Below are 10,728 nucleotides of genomic sequence, written 5' to 3'. Positions count from 1 at the left end.
ATATAAATCCTATATTGCCGACAGAGAAGGCTATGCTAAACATGTGACATGAAGTGCAGGTGACAATAACAGGACAAGACATTACTCACTGTGTTTGTTGACTGATTCTTACTCACCTGGGGCCCGTTCTTCGTACGTCGCTAACTCAGTTAGCTGGATTTGATTGTTGGCGATTTGGCATGATCTTGGATTGTTTGGTTCTTTGAAGCTCATCCTGGACTTGCTGTCATAGCAACAGGTGCGCAAGCTTACACCGGCTCGGGAGCTTATTTCATGTTAACAGGATTAGACTGCGGCTCATAAGCGGAGCTGATACGGGAAGTCCAGCGCAGCACGATAGTGCACTTTCTGAGATGTATATTTTTTCTCGTGACTCGTGAGATTGTCGTTTACATTATTAAATTGTTGGAAACGCACATTTATTTTCGACTTGTCGGAGTCGGGCTTTAACTACAGCACAAACTGTTTGCATTGCCCTAAGATTATTTGCGAGTGGCTCTTTCCTTTACACTATTGGAGATGCGGAGAACTTGATGGAAAGTGCTGTCTGTCGTGTCATTCGGAGTTTACCTGGCGCTTTTAGGTTATAAAAACAGTTTTAGGTTTTTTGTGGCATTTCCAAGCTACTGAAGACTCAATGTTGTAAAGCAGTTTTTATTTTATTTTTAGGATATCATAATTTTTTATGAAGATCATGCAATCATGACCATGCTGATTACAGTATATGTCACTCAGGCTTCACTAACGTGATTGGTACCATAGACTATAGGCTAGACCATAGACTGCATCAAGGCCTCAATGAAGGGGATTAGAAAGGAGGTTCACAATGTAAATGTGCAGCCCAGTTACTATTGGGATTCTTAATATTCCAGATTAATGATATTATATCAAATAAAAAAAAAGGCAGTTGACTCAAATCTTCCATATCACAAATGTGAAAGCAAAATGGCCAGGATCTGTGCATGACTTAAGAATTTTCAGAGATTCACATTCATGCACATTATTTGAAAGTGGTAAGGAAAGATCCACAATTAAATATCAAGCTCACTGTATTACATACACTTATGCTGATCCTAACAGAACTGCATTTTTTCATAGGTGATTATGACATGGTCCTGCCTGCAGACAGGTGTTTTATGACCCCATTCCCTGACCCAGACCAGTTACAGTGCAGCTCTAGCCAGGACAAGGGCACACAATGAAATGAACTTTGGCTAAAGGGAAGATTTCAGTGTCTGAAAAGTCTGAGGGTTGCACACCTGACAGGGCCTGTGACATTGTTGCATGTGCCATATTACACATTGCCCAAAAAGAAAAACACTTTTCATTAAATGTTTAATAAAAGACAAATATGCTTAGTTCCTTGAATTTTATTTCAATTGTTCTTTGTAAAGAAAAGCCAGTGGTCAAGTGCCTGCAACAAGAGATATTAGACACATGCCTCATGCAACAAATAAAAAGGAAATGTTGGCTATACACTGCCCACCTGTAGGCCTATGTCTCCTCTGTCTGTGCAGACTCTTCTGTAGGCCTTTCTGTAGATGTGGAATCCTGCAGCTTATATTGCAGACATAAAGCATACAAGTATAAATTAAGTAAAGTTATTTATGCACCTGCAGGTAGGCTAGTTCCTCCATATGACAGTTATCTGAGAGGGTTTATTCACTGTCCAGTGCAATGGAAACAAATGGACATTACAAAGTCTTATAGTTTCTTTCCTTTGGAAAGTTAGAAAATGTCCACTTACTGCACATATTTCAGCTCCACTTTCTTGGGAACAGACACAAGGTTTGGTGTATTATGTAAAAGTGCACAAAAGAGGAAAACACAATGTCATTACAATGAACTACACTGGGGAAAAATGTGATCAATAACTCATGGCAAAATATTTTTACATTAACATAAGTTTATCAGTTTTCACTTTCACAAGTCAAAGCAATTCATGATCAATGTATGTTTTATGAAGATACGAGTAAAAAGGCCAAGTCTAAGCTACCTTGCTTGGCTACATGAGTCTGTGGATTTTTTTTGTTGTTAGAACTCCATGGGGAATATCTTTAGTTCTGAGTGATGGGTTATGTTGAGTTTGGATTTTAATTGTAAGCATCTGCTGTAAATAATGATGTCATTTTCCTCAATCGGAGCATGTTTCTTGAAGTTACGAGCGGAAATGTGTCTAAAATTCAGCATCCATATATGGTTTTCATATGGGTCTCTTGAAGGGCTTCTTTTACAAAAACCTCGCTCAAGGTTTAGTAAAAAGCCTGAAACAATTATGCTTGTTGTATTCTACTCATTGAGACCTTTCAAATGACATATGACAGGACTATCTGAGCTGTATGATGTATTTGACATATTGCAGTACGTAATACAAAAAAGTAGTTTATAAATTATGAAAACATTTTTCTATTTATCAGCAAATAACTCAACACTACTTAGGAGTTTATCAAATTGGCTACATTCATTATAAATTTCAGATTCTAAGCTTTCAAATAACACCTATTTTAAAGGTGGGGTATGTGATTCTCTTTTTTGGCCATTTTTTCAAAATCACTTGAAATCCTATTCCTAACCCACTTACAGCCACTGAGTTAGAAGCACTGAAATGAAAATTAAGCAATTTAATCATCTGTGGAACGGGCAGGACTCGAAAAACTCCAGCCAATCATTTCCAAGACCACCTAGAATCATTGGACAGTAAAAGCAATTCATCATTACTCAAGATTTAACAGCTGAAATGACTATATAGCCTTAATTTAATGCAGCAAAACATATTTTACAGTGTTACAGTTACAGGCTACTAAGATCTTTTCTTTTTTTTCAGCCTTTTTTTTTCAGTCTTGGTTGCTTTTATAAACAGACAACCATTTATTTAACAGTGACTTTTATAGAAGAGACTATAATTAAAAATTACCATTATGTAGAATATTTTTGTACTTCACTTTTATTTGTTCCCATGTTCTAGTGTGGTGACTCTGACATTACAATGAACAAAGTAATTATGCAATTATTAAAATACAAATATAACAACATCTGACATGGCCACTTCTAACGGATTTAAATTGTCTGCTACTTTTTGCCAGCCCTCTCTCCTGGCTTTTGTAGACTTTGAGGTGTTCCCTGGCGTTTTGATTAAACATTAAAATTCCGAATAAACTTCAACTATTAGTTCTTGCTCTGCTGAGGAGAAACACTGAGCCGCTCTTCGGCCACGCTGAGCAGCCAATAGCAGTGTTGCTGATCAATGTTTCTACTATCGATACATATCCCCTTTTAAACCAATTATCTCAGATACTAATCATAAACAACAGGTGTGTTCGAAGAACCCAATTAGCCGGATCATGATTAGCACGATGATATCATTTGATCTCGGATGTAATAAGCAACGTACGAAGATCGAGCCCCTGAGCTTTTTATGAACTCAAAGGCGCACACTGTCCCGCACACACACTGTCCTGTCCTGCACACACACTGTCCTGTCCTGCACACACACTGTCCCGCACACACACTGTCCTGTCCGCACACACACTGTCCCGTCCCGCACACACACTGTCCTGTCCCGCACACACACTGTCCTGTCCCGCACACACACTGTCCTGTCCTGCACACACACTGTCCTGTCCTGCACACACACTGTCCCGCACACACACTGTCCTGTCCGCACACACACTGTCCCGCACACACACTGTCCTGTCCTGCACACACACTGTCCTGTCCTGCACACACTGTCCTGTCCTGCACACACACTGTCCTGTCCTGCACACACACTGTCCCGCACACACACTGTCCCGTCCTGCACACACACTGTCCTGTCCTGCACACACACTGTCCCGCACACACACTGTCCTGTCCTGCACACACACTGTCCCGCACACACACTGTCCCGCACACACACTGTCCCGCACACACACTGTCCCGCACACACACTGTCCCGCACACACACTGTCCTGTCCAGCACACACACTGTCCCGCACACACACTGTCCTGCACACACACTGTCCTGTCCTGCACACACACTGTCCTGTCCCGCACACACACTGTCCCGGACACACACTGTCCCGCACACACACTGTCCCGTCCTGCACACACACTGTCCCGCACACACACTGTCCTGTCCTGCACACACACTGTCCTGTCCTGCACACACACTGTCCTGTCCCGCACACACACTGTCCCGTCCTGCACACACACTGTCCTGTCCCGCACACACACTGTCCCGTCCTGCACACACACTGTCCTGTCCCGCACACACACTGTCCCGTCCTGCACACACACTGTCCTGTCCTGCACACACACTGTCCTGTCCTGCACACACACTGTCCTGTCCCGCACACACACTGTCCCGTCCTGCACACACACTGTCCCGCACACACACTGTCCTGTCCTGCACACACACTGTCCTGTCCTGCACACACACTGTCCTGTCCCGCACACACACTGTCCCGTCCTGCACACACACTGTCCCGCACACACACTGTCCTGTCCTGCACACACACTGTCCTGTCCTGCACACACACTGTCCTGTCCTGCACACACACTGTCCTGTCCCGCACACACACTGTCCCGTCCTGCACACACACTGTCCTGTCCCGCACACACACTGTCCCGTCCTGCACACACACTGTCCTGTCCTGCACACACACTGTCCTGTCCTGCACACACACTGTCCTGTCCTGCACACACACTGTCCCGTCCTGCACACACACTGTCCTGTCCTGCACACACACTGTCCTGTCCTGCACACACACTGTCCTGTCCCGCACACACACTGTCCCGTCCTGCACACACACTGTCCCGCACACACACTGTCCCGTCCTGCACACACACTGTCCTGTCCTGCACACACACTGTCCTGTCCTGCACACACACTGTCCTGTCCTGTCCTGTCCCGCACACACACTGTCCCGCACACACACTGTCCTGTCCCGCACACACACTGTCCTGTCCCGCACACACACTGTCCTGTCCTGCACACACACTGTCCTGTCCTGCACACACACTGTCCTGTCCTGTCCTGTCCCGCACACACACTGTCCCGCACACACACTGTCCTGTCCCGCACACACACTGTCCTGTCCCGCACACACACTGTCCTGTCCTGCACACACACTGTCCTGTCCTGCACACACACTGTCCTGTCCTGTCCTGTCCCGCACACACACTGTCCTGTCCCGCACACACACTGTCCTGTCCTGCACACACACTGTCCTGCACACACACTGTCCTGTCCCGCACACACACTGTCCTGTCCCGCACACACACTGTCCTGTCCCGCACACACACTGTCCTGTCCCGCACACACACTGTCCTGTCCCGCACACACACTGTCCTGTCCCGCACACACACTGTCCTGTCCCGCACACACACTGTCCTGTCCTGCACACACACTGTCCTGTCCTGCACACACACTGTCCTGTCCCGCACACACACTGTCCTGTCCCGCACACACACTGTCCTGTCCTGCACACACACTGTCCTGTCCCGCACACACACTGTCCTGTCCTGCACACACACTGTCCCGTCCTGCACACACACTGTCCCGCACACACACTGTCCTGTCCTGCACACACACTGTCCTGTCCTGCACACACACTGTCCTGTCCCGCACACACACTGTCCTGTCCTGCACACACACTGTCCCGCACACACACTGTCCTGTCCCGCACACACACTGTCCTGTCCTGCACACACACTGTCCTGCACACACACTGTCCTGTCCTGCACACACACTGTCCTGTCCTGCACACACACTGTCCTGTCCCGCACACACACTGTCCTGTCCCGCACACACACTGTCCTGTCCCGCACACACACTGTCCTGTCCCGCACACACACTGTCCTGTCCCGCACACACACTGTCCTGTCCCGCACACACACTGTCCCGCACACACACTGTCCTGTCCCGCACACACACTGTCCTGTCCCGCACACACACTGTCCTGTCCCGCACACACACTGTCCCGCACACACACTGTCCCGCACACACACTGTCCCGCACACACACTGTCCTGTCCTGCACACACACTGTCCCGCACACACACTGTCCTGTCCCGCACACACACTGTCCCGCACACACACTGTCCCGCACACACACTGTCCTGTCCTGCACACACACTGTCCCGCACACACACTGTCCTGTCTTGCACACACACTGTCCTGCACACACACTGTCCTGTCCTGCACACACACTGTCCCGCACACACACTGTCCTGCACACACACACACTGTCCCGGACACACACTGTCCCGCACACACACTGTCCTGTCCTGCACACACACTGTCCCGCACACACACTGTCCTGCACACACACTGTCCTGCAAACACACTGTCCTGTCCTGCACACACACTGTCCTGCACACACACTGTCCCGCACACACACTGTCCTTTCCCGCACACACTGTCCCGGACACACACTGTCCTGCACACACACTGTCCCGCACACACACTGTCCTGCACACACACTGTCCTGTCCTGCACACACACTGTCCCGCACACACACTGTCCTGCAAACACACTGTCCTGTCCTGCACACACACTGTCCTGCAAACACACTGTCCTGTCCTGCACACACACTGTCCTGTCCTGCACACACACTGTCCCGCACACACACTGTCCCGCACACACACTGTCCTGTCCTGCACACACACTGTCCCGCACACACACTGTCCTGCAAACACACTGTCCTGTCCTGCACACACACTGTCCTGCACACACACTGTCCCGCACACACACTGTCCCGCACACACACTGTCCCGCACACACACTGTCCCGCACACACACTGTCCCGCACACACACTGTCCCGCACACACACTGTCCTGTCCCGCACACACTGTCCCGGACACACACTGTCCTGCACACACACTGTCCCGCACACACACTGTCCTGCACACACACTGTCCCGCACACACACTGTCCCGCACACACACTGTCCTGTCCCGCACACACACTGTCCCGCACACACACTGTCCCGCACACACACTGTCCCGCACACACACTGTCCCGCACACACACTGTCCCGCACACACACTGTCCCGCACACACACTGTCCCGCACACACACTGTCCCGCACACACACTGTCCTGCACACACACTGTCCCGCACACACACTGTCCTGCACACACACTGTGCGATTCTGTCATTTCCTCCACCCAGGGATGGGCAGTATTTCAGATACATGTATTTAAAATACGTATTTGAAATACAAAATACTATTTTGTATTTTGTATTTTAAAGCCTTTGGAAAAAATCAAATGTAATTTGTATTTAAATACATTTAAGATGAGTATTTTTGTATTTTCAAAATACATAAAATACTTTTTGCCAGTCAACCTCTTTATCAGGGTATTGATTTTGTGCATCAACTAGTTCAGACATTCACTAACTCAGCATTGGATCAGCGATTTTTTTCTTGGAATAAGGTGAGAATGTCATGATCAATTCTACTTGTTGATTAAAGTTAAAATAGTGCATTATTCACTTCAGTTAACATGAAAAAATAAAAGAGCACAGACAAGTGGGAAAATAGCGTTAGCAATCAGTCTTGACCGGTTGTTGATTTTTATCAACTAGCTTGTCAAATGTGTTTAAAGGTCCCATTGCATGGTTTATTTTATTATTTTAGAATGTTTCCTGGGGTGCCCTTATAATGTTAGCATGTTTTTTAGATCAAAAGTTGTTATAATTTATAAATAAAAGGCATATTTCCTAGCCTGATTTTAGCCTCTGATTTGAACGCTCTGTTTGAAGGGGCGTGTCTGCTTTGAGACTTCAGTGTAAACGCCCACTGCTGTGATTGGCTGCTGAGAGACTTCAGTGTAAACGCCCACTGTTGTGATTGGCTGCTTTGAGACTTCAGTGTAAACGCCCACTGCTGTGATTGGCTGCTGAGAGACTTCAGTGTAAACGCCCACTGTTGTGATTGGCTGCTGAGAGACTTCAGTGTAAACGCCCACTGCTGTGATTGGCTGCTGAGAGACTTCAGTGTAAACGCCCACTGTTGTGATTGGCTGCTGAGAGACTTCAGTGTAAACGCCCACTGCTGTGATTGGCTGCTGTGAGACTTCAGTGTAAACGCCCACTGCTGTGATTGGCTGACATGCTTGCATATGAAATATTTAGCATTGCATGTGGAACTATCTCGAAAACTTTTACTATTCAGCTATTACATGTTTTTACTATTACAGCTATCGGGATTAACGAATCGTGAGAAGTTTTTTAAGTATTTAGATCTATTCCCATCACATGAAAGGTTGCAGTGATGAGCATTGAGCAGATAACAGCCTGTTGATCGTGTGAAGGAAGATCTTATCATTGCAGCAGTTTCTGTACTCTCACTAATGATTTCACCAATGCAAACATGAGGTAAGTACAGTAAGAGCTTCGTTGTGCAACGTAACAGCGTCATTGATTTCATAACGAATTTTGACAAGTGTCCAGATAAACTCGTGCTGTGTGATTGACAGCTGTGTGATTGACAGCTTGGGTGATTGGAAAGGGATTGTTCTTTGTTCTTGTTGTGAAATTCACATAACCCACTGGTTCTTCAGAGGCTCGGATGAAGGAACTAAAAAAATACTTTTGTGTTCATTTGTACATCCAAACACTGAGCAACTGCCATGCTTCGCTCGTTTGCAAGCCATGATGTCTCTTGAGGAAGAACCAGTATCGCGCTCACGCAGCTCATATTCTCATGGGCGGCCACATGTTTTTTGCAAGCAAAGAAGAGAAAGGGGAGGTGACCTTTCCCCTTATGACGACATAAAGGGGAGATTCTAGATTCGCCCGTCTGAGCTTTCATTTTCTCAAAAATACCCAGGGCTTGGTTTACACCCATCAAAACGTCTAGCCACTGGGGGACCATAGGCAGGCTCGGGAAACTCATATTAAGGTTAAAAAACCTCATAAAGTGACATTTTCATGCAATGGGACCTTTAAAGCATTACTGTTAGGGCTGGGTGATATGACACTACATATCATAGCGATGATATAAAGTTTGAATTGATGGAACTTTTTCTAAATCGTTTACATAGATGGGCCTATTTGTGGGGTAAGCAAATTTATCCGTGCAGCTTTTAGTGGGCAGGAATTATTGGAACGTTGGAGTGGAAAAACAAACACTGATGAATGATACTCCACAAACATCTTCAGCTTTTAGTTTTATTGTACGTAAAAAAAATAATAATAAAAAAGGGGTAAATAGTGTCAAATGAATCTAAATTAATTCTAATTTTAAATTTTAGATACACTTTCTAATTTTAATAAATTTTAATAAACTTTACATAAAATAAACATAAAATTACTTTAAAAGCATTGGACTACTGCAACAACAACAAAAAAAACAACCAAAAAAAAACCTCAAAAGAGTTTGAAATTCAGTTTATGCTGTGGAATCAAAACTGATATTGAGAATTGTGAAACTATGATATTGTTACTGTGAAGTAAAATGAGATTTTGATCGTCCATCCATATTCTTTGCTAGATAGCAGAAAAGGTTCCCACAGTTTTACATACAGTATGAATTTTTTAAGTGTTCACCACAAGTAATAGACTACATTGTAACCAGAAATAAGTATATAAATGGCTGCTATTTTGCATATGTTTATTTGTAATTGCCAGAAAGAAAGACAGACAGACAGAAAGAAAGAAAGAAAGAAAGAAAGAAAGAAAGAAAGAAAGAATGACAGAAAGGGCAGAGATGAGGTTAGGAATGATAAGTCAGTAGGCCGATGTAGTTTCTTCATTCACTGTGACCTGAACCTGCACTGGATGGCCAATTTCACATGTATTTTGTGTATTTTCAAAATACAAAATACTGTATTTGTATTTAAATACATTTTTTCACACAGTATTTTGTATTTGTATTTAAATACATTTTTCCACACAGTATTTTGTATTTGTATTTTAAATACATTTCCATGTATTTATGCCCATCTCTGCCTCCACCTTACTGTACGTATGATAATGACCAGTTAAACTCTTCACGGAGACTCCAGTAATCCTGCAGTCCTCACTAATGATCATATCCACTTCAGTAGGTCATCGGGTCAGGGGTCAGGGGTTAGGGTTAGAAATAAACATGACCTTTGACCTTCATTAGCATATGCTGTTGTGATTGGCTGTACAAGCTCGATGTTGGACTGAGAAATGCTTCACTCTCAGACGCTGTGATGAACGAGGACAGAAGAACACACACGTTTATGATGGTTTATTCAGGATTGTGTTCATCAGTTCATGAGCGTCAGGAAATAAACATGCGGAACCAAACCTGCATTTAAACGGACATTTACAGGATGGGTTAGCTAACCCAGCGGCAGCTTAAACCCTAACCCTAACCCAACCCAGCGGCAGCTTAAACCCTAACCCTAACCCAGCGGCAGCTTAAACCCTAACCCTAACCCAGCGGCAGCTTAAACCCTAACCCAACCCAGCGGCAGCTTAAACCCTAACCCAGCGGCAGCTTAAACCCTAACCCTAACCCAGCGGCAGCTTAAACCCTAACCCTAACCCTAACGGACATTTACAGGATGAAAATGAAGAAATAAACTCACTTATTATTTCTAACCTGTAATTAAATGTAAATGTACAAATATCAAACTTTAAGAGTCCAATTTGTGTGCTGAATGTGTTTATATATGTGTGTGTGTGTCAGTCGCTCCTCATGCTGAAGCCCAGCTGGATCAGCGCTCCGGTTAGCAGGCCCCACAGTGTGTGTGTGTGTGTGTGTGTGT

The 10,728-nt window shown here is 45.4% G+C and overlaps 1 protein-coding gene across 1 annotated transcript in view; it reads right to left on the bottom strand.

The window, feature by feature from the left end:
• Window positions 1-10,190: 10,190 nt before the first annotated feature.
• LOC311080866 (transmembrane protein 60-like) overlaps window positions 10,191-10,728 on the bottom strand; it is a 3,335-nt gene continuing 2,797 nt past the window's right edge. Inside the window, exons 2-3 of the mRNA XM_084111042.1 lie at window positions 10,420-10,728; window positions 10,191-10,299 (exon numbers count right to left, since the gene is read on the bottom strand). The exon at window positions 10,420-10,728 is cut by the window's right edge and continues 1,297 nt beyond it. The gene's annotated coding sequence lies outside the window, so the exon portion shown is untranslated. The remainder of the gene's footprint in view (window positions 10,300-10,419) is intronic.

The sequence above is a fragment of the Abramis brama genome (assembly GCF_963993115.1).
Source record: "Abramis brama genome assembly, chromosome: 4".
Lineage (NCBI taxonomy): Eukaryota > Metazoa > Chordata > Actinopteri > Cypriniformes > Leuciscidae > Abramis > Abramis brama.
This window is presented reverse-complemented; position numbering and strand designations above follow the sequence as displayed.